Genomic DNA, 13,632 nt, shown 5'->3' with positions numbered 1-13,632 from the left:
CTGGAGTTAAAAGCTGAAGACTAAGCATAAAATAGGACTAAAAAGATAAAAACCAAACACTGGAGTTAAAAGCTGAAGACTAAGAGCATACAATAGGACTAAAAAGTTAAAAACCAAACACTGGAGTTAAAAGCTCAAGACTAAGCATAAAATAGGACTAAAAAAATAAAAACATAACACTGGAGTTAAAAGCTGAAGATTAAGAGCAAAAAAATAGGACTAAAAAGATAAAAACAAAACACGAGTTAAAAGCTGAAGACTAAGCATAAAATAGGACTAAAAAGATAAAAACAAAACACTGGAGTTAAAAACTGAAGACTAAGAGCATAAAATAGGACTAAAGAGATAGAAACAACACTAGAGTTAAAAGCTGAAGACCAAGAGCAAAAAAATAGGACTAAAAAGATAAAAACCAAACACTGGAGTTAAAAGCTGAAGACTAAGAGCATAAAATAGGACTAAAAACATAAAAACAACACTAGAGTTAAAAGCTGAAGACCAAGAGCAAAAAAAAATAGGACTAAAAAGATAAAAACAAAACACTGGAGTTAAAAGCTGAAGACTAAGAGTATACAATAGGACTAAAAAGATAAAAACAAAACACGAGTTAAAAGCTGAAGACTAAGCATAAAATAGGACTAAAAAGATAAAAACAAAACACGAGTTAAAAGCTGAAGACTAAGCATAAAATAGGACTAAAAAGATAAAAACATAACACTAGAGTTAAAAGCTGAAGACCAAGAGCAAAAAAAATAGGACTAAAAAGATAAAAACCAAACACTGGAGTTAAAAGCTGAAGACTAAGCATAAAATAGGACTAAAAAGATAAAAACATAACACTAGAGTTAAAAGCTGAAGACTAAGCATAAAATAGGACTAAAAAGATAAAAACAAAAGAAAAGTTAAAAAAATATGAGTTAAAAGCCTGATTAAAAAGGTGCGTCTTTAATCTTTTTTTAAAAATATCAACAGTCTCCACAGTCCTGAGTCTCTCCGGCAGGCTGTTCCACAGGTGGGGGCCATAGTGGCTAAATGCTGCCTCACCGTGGGTTTTGGTTCTGGGTTTTGGTATTGTTAAAAGGAAGGTGCCGGAGGACCGCAGGGTTGATATGGTAAAAGCAGATCAGATAAATAAGAAGGGGTTAAGCCGTTATATGTGTGTGCGTGTGATACAGGCCGAATTTTTGGACATCCGTGTCCTAAGGACACATTGCCGTAGACCAACTTTAAGATACCAAGGGTGGAAGGAGACCCCGCCCAATGCCGGTAGTGGTAGAGCCAGTAGTCGCATACCTGGATGATGTAGAAGAACAGGTTGGGATGGGAACCAGCTTGTTTGCACCATTTCAGTCACAAAAGAATTTGCATGCACACATTAATAAAGATCCAGTAGTCGTGTATAAGACCATATTGCTGACTTTAGTTTGGTTTTATGAATGGAGATTTGCCGAATTAAACCTAATAGAACGGTCAATATTCAAGACTATAATTATAACTTGAAGCACTATTCCATACAACCATGTTATATTAATACAAGCAAATAGTCTTCAGTAGCACAATTAACCATGATTCATTTATTTTTATTTAAAAATCTTATAACGGGTATAACTACTGCATAGTTCAGCTAAACTTCAGTGGGTTAAAGTGGAACTAATGTGTGAATCCTCCCAAGGAACTTGTCATAACGTGTTGAAATCCAGTACAACCTGTGAAGCCAGTCTTCAAAGTTGAAAAGAAACTGCATGCTTATGTATGCTTACTGTACTTGGTGAACAGAATGTGATAGAAGACGACTGGGTTTTTAAGGCATTAGTGACTGTACATAAGATAATATCCTATATCGGGGGTCTCAAACTCAATTTACCTGGGGGCCACTGGAGCTAGGGTCTGGGCAAGGCTGGGCCGCATCAGGTTTTCCAAAAAAAAAACAAAAAAACGCATTTATTAAAAACAGAAAAATATACAAACTTTCAGTGATTTGGTTCTGATTTTCTACAATAAAAGCTTTGATAAAATATTCTGTTCTCAAATATCTTAATTTTTATTTTCTGCACAAAATAAGATGAAAAATAAATCAAGAATAAAGAAAATCAATCAGTAATAAATAATAATAAAACGGCAAATAATAAAAACTTAAGAAACCACATATAGTTGGTGGGTAGACAAATTATTTTTTTCAGATTAAAATTACCAAAGCATTATTAGAGCCCTGTAGACATGACAAAACACGACTATAGTCACATTTATACTCTTTTTATTTACAACATATTGCGCAACTGCAGGGTCTTGAGACACATGCTAACTAGCAAACTAGAGAGCTAGCGACCTAAACGGTAGCCTTCAAGTTATTTCCTTTCAACTTAAATAGCCAAAAACTTACCACTTCCACGCGGATAGGGAGGATAACTATTAACAGTTATTTAGCCTTTAACATGAACATTAATCAAACGTAATCATTTTTTCTGGGTACATGATACCATACAGCATCCATATCAAACTTGCACGGGCCGCACTAACATTAAACTTTCATATCAAGGCGGGGGCCTCAAACTAGTGTCTTGTGGGCCACATTTGGCCCGTGGGCCGCATGTTTGAGACCCCTGATTTACAACATATTGCGCAACTGCAGGGTCTTGAGACACATGCTAACTCGCAAACTAGAGAGCTAGCGACCTAAACGGTAGCCTTCAAGTTATTTCCTTTAAACTTAAATAGCCAAAAACTTACCACTTCCACACGGATAGGGAGGATAACTATTAACAGTTATTTAACCTTTAACATGAACATTAATCAAACGTAATAATTTTTTCTGGGTATATGATACCATACAGCATCCATATCAAACTTGCGCGGGCCGCACTAACATTAAACTTTCATATCAAGGCGGGGGCCTCAAACTAGTGTCCTGCGGGCCACATTTGGCCCGTGGGCCGCGTGTTTTGAGACCCCTGTCCTGTATCTTTTTTTTTTTTTTTTGTCCTATATCAAATATTTTCGCAAAGCCCAACCTTTTGACCCCGTTGTCGGGTGTATGTGCCAGGAAAAGCCATCATCAGAGGAGCGAATGAGTCAATTGTTTGTGTCCAAACTTGTAAGTGAATCATTCAATTTTCAAACAAAATTGGAAATTTCAGTGTCAACAAGAGAAATGTGAAAATGTTCATATAAAGTGTATAGTCAGCGGTTTCATTGATTACAGCATTAGAATGACACATTCTTATCTGCAAGTGGGAATCTGTTCTCATCATTCACTTAAGGAGCCGTTCAAAACGACAACTGTTCATGAACGTCTCTTACTGAGAAAACGATGGCGAAATCAAGTCATGCAGCATTGAAGAATGCTTAGTGTATGCACACAGCAGTGACTCAGGATAAGAGGTGTGGAACCACATCCTGTTTACTGTGACTGGTGTGCATGAAGGAATGGATCGGTGGACCGGTTTCTCAATGAGAAAAAATCTTGTTTAAAAAATTACCTTTTAAATAAAGTGTATACTGATTTATTTATTTTTTTACAAACTGAAAAAAAGATTTGTGGTCTTGAATGTGCTGCACGCCTGGACAAACTGGTGAGGAAGGCAGCTTGACATCTGTGGCAGGTTCAAGGACACAGACGAGGCTCCTTTCCATCATAGACACAAAGTCTGGACTTATTACCGTAATATCTTATGTATTATTGCACTACAAATTTCACTCATTCATCTGCTGTAAAAAAAAAACGGCTTTTCCTCAATGAAGGTACAATAGTAAAAGCACGCCCCCACCTTCTCAGGATGAAGACGGTACTGCAGGTGCCTCCGCATATTTCTTTGTATTGTAGAATTAGCAAAAATAATGTCAAATGTTACATTAAACATAAGATGTAGGTATAATTTCATATACTGTATCATATTAATACAGTTCAGTCAACAATTTTTGTTAGAATTATTTCATTTTCGTGTGAATGTGATCCACTGATTACGCAACTGACTTAACTTCATAGCTGAATTGTTAGTCAGTGAAGTTGACGGGTGACACACCCTGCAAAGGTGTGGGCCTTTTTTGCTTTTAACACTCCCATTAGGTGAGCGTGGGGGGGGGGGTTAAAAGGGCGGAACACACATTTATAAGTGAGGTCAACCATGACTGAATGTTCATAAATATATTAAAAATGTTCCATGCCGACATGTTGGAAGCAGAAAAAAAAACAACTAACATGTCAATCATACAGCCTGGAATCTTTCAGACTGATATAGACCAGGGGGGCCACTGGAGATAGGGGTCTGGGTGAGGATGAGGTTTTAAAAAAAAAAATACACTTTTTCAGTACTTTGGTTCCGGTTTTGCACACAAAAAACTGGTCAAATATCTATTTTTTCTACACAAAATAAGATGAAAAATAAATAAACAAATCAAGAATAAAGAAAATAAGCAAAGAAGAAAAACTTAAGACACCACATATAGTTGGGTGGGTAGAGAAATTTTATTCAGATTCAAATAAACTTTATTAACAGTTATTTAACCTTTAACGTGAACATTAATGAAACTTAATAATTTGACCCAATTAGCAAGTTAGCATCCATCCGGGAGCAGCGTCATCGTCCAAATGGACTAGTTTGCTCAACTGCCAGCACTGTAGATTCATGTTGCAGGGGCCCAAAGTTCAATACCCGGTGTAGGTGCAAGTGTAACTTTTTGCTATTTCTCCAGGTCCAGATAAAAGGGGCTGACGGATAGAGGAATGGATTAGGCAGCAATTACGTGCTTCAAATGAACTTTTCTGGTCAAAAATACAAGGGAAACCTCATACACACTCAACAGGGGCCCCAGAAGCACCCAAAAACGGCATAAAATGCCAGTGTTTGAATTTGGTGATTTTTGACAAAAAACGTAAGTATGTCATTTTTTTTCAGTTTTTTTCAACTTGCAGCTAATGCACTTTTCTGGTAAAAAAAAAAAAACAGGGAAAACCTCACACACACTCAACAGGGGCCTGAGAAGCACCCAAAAACGGCATAAAATTCCAGTGTTTGAATTTGGTGATTTTTGACAAAAAACGTAAGTTGTGTTGTTTTTTTTTTTCAGTTTTTTTCAACTAAATTCTAATGCACTTTTTGGTAAAAAAAAAAAAAAAAAAAAAAAAAACATGGGAAACCTCACAGACACTCAACAGGGGCCTGAGAAGCACCCAAAAACGGCATAAAATTCCAGTGTTTGAATTTGGTGATTTTTGACAAAAAGCGTAAGTAGTGTGTCGTTTTTTTTTTCAACTAGCTTATACCTTATGTCCAAAAACATGCAAAAAAGTCTTACTATACATCATGTCCAAAAAATGCAAAAAAAAGCCTTACTTTACACCACGTACAGAAAAAAGCCTTACTATACGTCAGTAAAAAAATGAAAAAATGTCTTCCTGTATATTATGTCCAAAAAATGCCTGACTATATATCATGTCCTAAAACATGCAAAAAATGCCTTACCACGTAATGACCCCAAAAATGCCTTACTATATATAATGTCCAAAAACATGCCTTACTATACCTTATGCCCAAAAACATGTCTCACTATACATCATGTCCAAAACATGCAAAATATGCCTTACAATACATCATGTCCTAAAAATGCCTTACTATACATCATGTCCTAAAAAAGTCTTACTATGCATCATGTCCTAAAAAATGCCTTACTATACATCATGTCCTAAAAAAAGTCCTACTATACATCATGTCCTAAAAATGCCTTACGATACATTATGTTAAAAAAGGCATTACTATACATCATGTCCGAAATATGCTCTTACTATAGGCGATAGGCAGTGGAACTGAATGAAGTTAAAACAGCACCACCCTGTGGCCATGACCAGACAGTGCAGTTCATACACAGACAACATATACTGTATTGTGCCTTCCATAAAAGAAAAGATACCAAGTATGCCTTCGGCGTTGCAATCTACGTAAAGGTTATAATATTATGGGAGTAAAGTTACAATATTATGGAAATAAAGTTATTATATTTTATAGATATAAGGGTATAGTATTGAGAGGAAAAACTACGAAGATTGTTTTAAGAAGAAGCTAGTTGATAGACCACGAGCACAGGAGTAACACACGTTACCTTCCGCGGAAACATGATGTAGAACAATAGTTCCGTAAAGTGTTTTAATTACAAACCGAATAGTAACATGTTTCATGAACATTATACCAAATTTATGATTTTGAATCAATGCTACTTTCGTTATTGTCATAATATTGACAAAAAAAGAAATACACGGAAGTTCATACTGTGTGTCAATGCGGATATTAGCTTATTTGCATATTTTAGCAACATTGTGTGGAATATGCAGTTTCCGTTTTGATGGGGGTCGCCCGTTTTGCATTATTATTTTGTATCTTTGAATATTTGATATTCATAACAGACAAAGAAAGTATTCCACACTTTCCGCTGTTTATTCACAAGTTTGCAGTATAATTTGATACGGCTTTAAAGGATAAATAAACGTTTAAGGTTACCTTTACTGTAACGGATAACATGACGTTCCCAAAGACACGATATGGCAGCTAAGATCAACCACCACCACATTCCCGTCTTTCATTTTTTTTGTCGAACATTCTCTGATGCCTCCAAAAACTATTTTCTATTTTATTCCTAATCATAAAGCTGCTTATGTTAAAACACAGTCAGAAAATACAAAATAACACAAAGAGAAAGACAGATGCGAGACAACTTAGTGGGATTTATTGTTATAATATTATTATAAGAGTACATCATATTTCCATCAGCACTTTTACATCATGACTGTGTCAGTCGCACATCTTTATCATATTTCTGTTTGGTCAGCCTCCCAATATCACACTCACAATTCAATTATTGTTTCATGTCATTATTAATAGAATCATTTGATCCTTGCTTCATACATGGAAATGATTCAAAGATTGTTTAATAATATTGGCAATGATTTAGCAATGTTTTTATATTCATGGAAATGATTTAGTCATTGTTTAATACTCATGGAAAAAATTGAACAATCACTTAAAAACGAATAAAAATAATCCAATCATTGATTAATACTCGTAAAAATAATGTAACATTTAAAAAAAAATCCAATCATTGTTTAATATGCATGGAAATAATTTTGCATTTTCTACACTATAATACAGGTAATCCAATCATTGTTTAATACTCATAGTAATAATTCAACAATTTATTTTAAACTAATAAAATAATCCAATCATTGTTTAATACTCATAGTAATAATTCAACAATTTATTTTAAACTAATAAAATAATCCAATCATTGTTTAATACTCATAGAAATAATGAAAAAAAATTTGAATACGAAAAAATAATCCAATCATTGTTTAATACTCATAGTAATAATTCAACAATTTATTTTAAACTAATAGAATAATCCAATCTTTTTTTAATACTCATAGAAATAATTTTACATTTTTTAAATACTAAAAAATAATCCAATCATTGTTTAATACTCAGAGTAATAATTCAACAATTTATTTTAAACTAATAAAATAATCCAATCATTGTTTAATACTCATAATAATAATTCAACAATTTATTTTAAACTAATAAAATAATCCAATCATTGTTTAATACTCATAGAAATAATTTTACATTTTTTAAATACTAAAAAATAATCCAATCATTGTTTAATACTCATAGTAATAATTCAACAATTTATTTTAAACTAATAAAATAATGCAATCATTGTTTAAAGTCATGAAAACAATTAAAAATTTAAAAAAACTAATACAAATAATTCAATCATTGTTTAATACTCATCAAAATAATTGAACCATTAAAAAAAAAACGAATCAAAATAATTCAATCATAGTTTAACACTGATGAAATTGTTGCTTGGCCCCGCCCCTAAGAACAGTATTTCCAGGAATCCCCTTTTTGACAGGCGAAGGGATTCCTGGGAAAACTGGACCCCAGGAGAGAGGAGATGAAAATCTCATCACCCGTTTGACTGGCAGGTGTTACCGGGGTTACCAGGGTTACCGGGGTTACCGGGGTTACCGGGGCGTGTGGGTCCTCCGTCCCGAGCTACAGTGCTTCATCTCAGACTAGCAACTGACCAGAGATGCAGCACTGCACCGCGGGCCGCAGGGACGGACGGCGGTAGACGGAAAGTACTGCCAGCACGCTTTTGACATGGGAGGGATAAACAGGAAATGACTTGAACTCTAACAGACCGGCATCATTCTAACTTCCTGTGGGGCTGAGTGCTGGTCCGTCTCATATTACACACACACTAGGAGGACTAGTAAGGACTACTTTGACACAAAAATCATTCTGAAGGCAAAAGTGTGTGTGTGTGTGTTTGATACTCACCTCTTGGCTGCACGAACATCCCATCTGAAACATCTCACATTAATAAATCACGCTGCTGGTTATTAATATGCGTATTTAACACATTTTCATGTGCTATTCAAAACTGGTCACTAGGTGGCAGTAATGTTACATTGATGAAAAGCAGAAAAGGAAGTCAAAAAAAAACAACAAGGAACTCTGGGGTGATACCAATGTAAAGATGATTATAGGGTTGTTATTTCATGTCTACGGAGCTCTAACTGTATGTAGAAAGAGTTTTCTATGCTATGACGGTCAAAGCTTGCGGTGACATTTACAATAAATACATAATAGCACCTCACCAGACTCATGCCCCACGTTTGTTCTGCATCGCTTGGTCTCCATAGCAACCCCTGATAAAAAGAAGACAGCATTGAAATATACGTTGTAATAATAATAATAATAATGAACGTTCTAGAAGCTAACAATGTGGGAAAAGTCTGACATTGTTAGAATGGAAAGTCTCCCGTCGTTCCATATAAGGTCTTAGCTGGCCTTTTTTATTTTTGGGATCATGGAAAATGGGATCAGCGCACTGGATAAACATTCCCTCTTTCAGACTGTGATTACTCCCACAGATAGATTGTCCACCCCCACCCACCCCCACACACACACACACCCTCCAGCTGGCTAGTAGTACATACATTCCCTTTTCTAGTCACACTTAACAGCAAGGAGGCGGAGGGCATCATCTCCCTATGCTCTGGCTCAACAAGTCCTTATTAAGAAGAAAGACACTCTCTCACTCACACACACACACACACACACACACACACACACAGTAGGCCATGTTTTTACGTTAGCCTGTGTGTAAGTTTAAGTCGACATTGACATACACGGGCGACCACTTTTGCATTGAAAGAATCTGAAAGTTTCCACTGCATTATACGTATAGCTGACTTTCTCATTAATGCTAATCAGTGTAAAACCACAGTGGAACCTTGGTTAGCAGACACCTCAGTTTGCATACCTTTTTCCAGTTAGCGTACAAATGTGTTCTTTGTGTATTTTTTATCACAAAACGGCCTTCTAACAGTTTAACAGTTTTCTTTAGCATCGCAAGATTTAGACATTTTTGGTATTTGTGCATATGACTCCATAAAAAATTAGTCAGAGCACTTGTTGGGACATTTAGCTTACCTGATACATTGCGCTATCATGTCTGGTGTTAACATGCTAACGTCAGCATACTAGCATTTTTTTCTATTTTCATGTTAGGTGCATGCTAACATGTTGTTAGCATTGCTCGCATGCTAATAGTAGATACACTATATGAACACCTAGCACCATTATGCTAGGTGTGATGCTAACATTATTATGTTTAGCATTGCTAGCCTGCTATCATGAGCATAGTAGCATTTTTATGACTTTCATGAATTTGAACTAGAGCAGCGCATGTTAGTGTTAATGTTACCATGCTAACATAATAATACTTTAGCTTATTAACATTTTTAGCATTAGCATTTTGAAAAGGTAGGAATTTCTACAAATTTTTTTGTGCTATTATGCTAGCAAAAAATTGCAAAAAATGCTAGTATAGGTGTTAGCGTGTTAGCATGCTAAGGATGCAGAGGGCCCAAATGACTAGGTTTGCCCTGGGCCTCCACATGCTGAAATATACTTGTCTACTAACATGCCAACGTCAGCATACTAGCATTTTTTGCTATTTTCATGTTAGGTGCATGCTAACATGTTGTTAGCATTGCTTGCATGCTAATAGTAGATACACTATATGAACACCTAGCACCATTATGCTAGGTGTGATGCTAACATTATTATGGTTAGCATTGCTAGCATGCTATCATGAGCATACTAGCATTCTTTTATGAATTTGAATTTGAGCAGACGGTTAGCGCATGTTAGTGTTAATGTTACCATACTAACATAATAATACTAACATTTTTAGCATTAGCATTTTGAAAAGGTAAGAATTTCTACAAAATTTTTTGTGCCATTATGCTAGGTGTTAGCGTGTTAGCATGCTAAGGATGCAGAGGGCCCAAATGACTAGGTTTGCCCTGGGCCTCCACATGATGAAATATACTTGTCTACTAACATGCCAACGTCAGCATACTAGCATTTTTTGCTATTTTCATGTTAGGTGCATGCTAACATGTTGTTAGCATTGCTTGCATGCTAATAGTAGATACACTATATGAACACCTAGCACCATTATGCTAGGTGTGATGCTAACATTATTATGGTTAGCATTGCTAGCATGCTATCATGAGCATACTAGCATTCTTTCATGATTTTGAATTTGAGCAGACGGTTAGCGCATGTTAGTGTTCATGTTACCATGCTAACATAATTATACTAACATTTTTAGCATTAGCATTTTGAAAAGGTAGGAATTTCTACCAAATTTTTTGTGCTATTATGCTAGGTGTTAGCGTGTTAGCATGCTAAGGATGCAGAGGGCCCAAATGACTAGGTTTGCCCTGGGCCTCCACATGCTGAAATATACTTGTCTACTAACATGCCAACATCAGCATACTAGCATTTTTTGCTATTTTCATGTTAGGTGCATGCTAACATGTTGTTAGCATTGCTTGCATGCTAATAGTAGATACACTATATGAACACCTAGCACCATTATGCTAGGTGTGATGCTAACATTATTATGGTTAGCATTGCTAGCATGCTATCATGAGCATACTAGCATTCTTTCATGAATTTGAATTTGAGCAGACGGTTAGCGCATGTTAGTGTTAATGTTACCATACTAACATAATAATACTAACATTTTTAGCATTAGCATTTTGAAAAGGTAAGAATTTCTACAAAATTTTTTGTGCCATTATGCTAGGTGTTAGCGTGTTAGCATGCTAAGGATGCAGAGGGCCCAAATGACTAGGTTTGCCCTGGGCCTCTACATGCTGAAATATACTTGTCTACTAACATGCCAACGTCAGCATACTAGCATTTTTTGCTATTTTCATGTTAGGTGCATGCTAACATGTTGTTAGCATTGCTTGCATGCTAATAGTAGATACACTATATGAACACCTAGCACCATTATGCTAGGTGTGATGCTAACATTATTATGGTTAGCATTGCTAGCATGCTATCATGAGCATACTAGCATTTTTTTATTTTTCATGAATTTGAACTTGAGCAGATGGTGAGCGCATGTTAGTGTTAATGTTACCATGCTAACATAATTATACTAACATTTTTAGCATTAGCATTTTGAAAAGGTAGGCAATTCTACAAACTTTTTGTGCTATTATGCTAGGTGTTAGCATGTTAGCATGCTAAGGATGCAGAGGGCCCAAATGACTAGGTTTGCCCTGGGCCCCCCACATGATGAAATATACTTGTCTACTAACATGCTAATACAAGGAAACAGGAAGCCCCGCTGCCCGTCTATGATGTCATCAGCAGTTGAATCTGTAGTTCTTTGCCACCAACAGTCTGTTTTGTTCCCACAAAACACATTTTTCATCGTTATTTTTTTAATTCAATGTTTCTCACCTTCTTCATGAAAATGCTGGCACTTGCAACTTTGTTTGGCTCCATTGTGGCTTATTTTGGTCAAAAGAAAAGCACTATTGAATTCAATAAATTGTGTTAGTTAGCAAAGAACTACAGAGTCAATGCGACAGAATGGCGACAGAGCTGACTTCCGCTTCCTGTTTCCATGTTATGAGCATGCTAATAGGCTGCTAACAAAGACGTTGGACTCTCGTGCCGTATTAATAACAAATGCTAACCAGAAAAATGGTGTAAATTTTTCAACCTTAATGGAAAAGCACACTAACCCATGTGGAACAGAACCATGTATACATGTTTCAAAACTACAATAACAAGCAGCACGTGAAGGCTGCTACAAATCTAACGTCATGTCATGAAGCTAGGGATGGAAGCAAATCACGTGTGTGTGTGTGTGTGTGCGTGTGTGTGTGTGTTTATACAGATTGGATAACAGCCAGAGAGCTATCTCTTCTGTGAAGCTAAACATTTCCTTATATGGTCATTTCCTCTCCCAGTTCTGTAAATCACACACAGGAAACCATTTGCTTGTCATACAAAGTGTCTGTCACACACACACACACACACACACACACACACACACACACATACACACACTAAGAGATAGAAATGCCGTATTTACATCTAAATTGTTAAGTTAAATCATGATTATTAATTATTCTATGATGCTTAATTGAATGAAATAAGGATGGATTAATGGGGGGGGCACAGAAAGAAAGAAAATATTTATGACTTTATGAGATTTATGTAAGAATACAGTCAGAATTAGGAGAATGACGGTGAATATTACAAAAAAAATTATATCAAATGTGATTTTACCAAACACATGAAGTCAAAAAGGTAATAAGGATTTTTGGGTAACAAGTTAGAATAGTATAGTTGTCGTTATGATCCAATCAGCTTTAGCTTCAGGAAAGAAAAAAATAATGGTACAATCTTTTAGGCAATGAGCAATTTTAGCATTATAATAAGTAATATTATTAGAAACAGCTTCTTCCCAAGAGCCATCACTACCCTGAACTCAGACATACAACGTACCCGCTCATTAGCATAATGCAAATGTGCAATATTTCCATCACTGCCTGTGTTACTACCTCAATCATATTTATTTATTAACAACCCATTACAATACACTTATATGTGACTTTACTCATCTTTATACACCAGTCATTATTTGCACTATGACCCACTAAAATTAATATATCTGCTCCTGCATATGCTCCTGTGCAATACTATGTGTATATTTTGGATATCTTGTATATATCTTGTTAAATTGTCTTTTTTACTCTACTTTTATATACTTTTTTTAACTTGACTACTGCACTGAAAGGAGAAGCTCTCCAATCTTGTATAATGACATTTTTTTTTCAAGAAAAAATGGTAAATGATATGACAATGAAGTGTTTATTTGCAAGATGAAGTGTTCGTATTACAGACATTGAGATGAATTAGTGGAATATTTTGTTCAAAGTAAAATGGCATCTTTGCTTGCGTGTGTTAAAAAAATAGAAAAGCAGAAAGGCTTCATCCTAAAAGATGTCCATGTGAATTCCCTGTTCTTCCCGTGTGACATGGACCATGGGAATGATGCTCTGTAGGTCCCCGAGGACTGATGTGTGAGTGTATGAGTTGAGTGGTGGGTCATGTGAAAGTCATGTTAACCCAGTACAACCCCCCCTCTCAAAGCCCCCTCCTCCCCAATCGGGATGTTTGACTAAATAAATCAAGCATTCCCTCCTCCTTCCTCAAGATCATGAATTTAGGACACGAGTGGCTGCTGTGAAGTTAC

The sequence above is a fragment of the Doryrhamphus excisus genome, linkage group LG22, assembly GCF_037039965.1.
Source record: "Doryrhamphus excisus strain RoL-2023G ecotype Guam linkage group LG22, RoL_Dexc_Guam_v1.1, whole genome shotgun sequence".
Classification (NCBI taxonomy): Eukaryota; Metazoa; Chordata; class Actinopteri; order Syngnathiformes; family Syngnathidae; genus Doryrhamphus; species Doryrhamphus excisus.
This window is presented reverse-complemented; position numbering follows the sequence as displayed.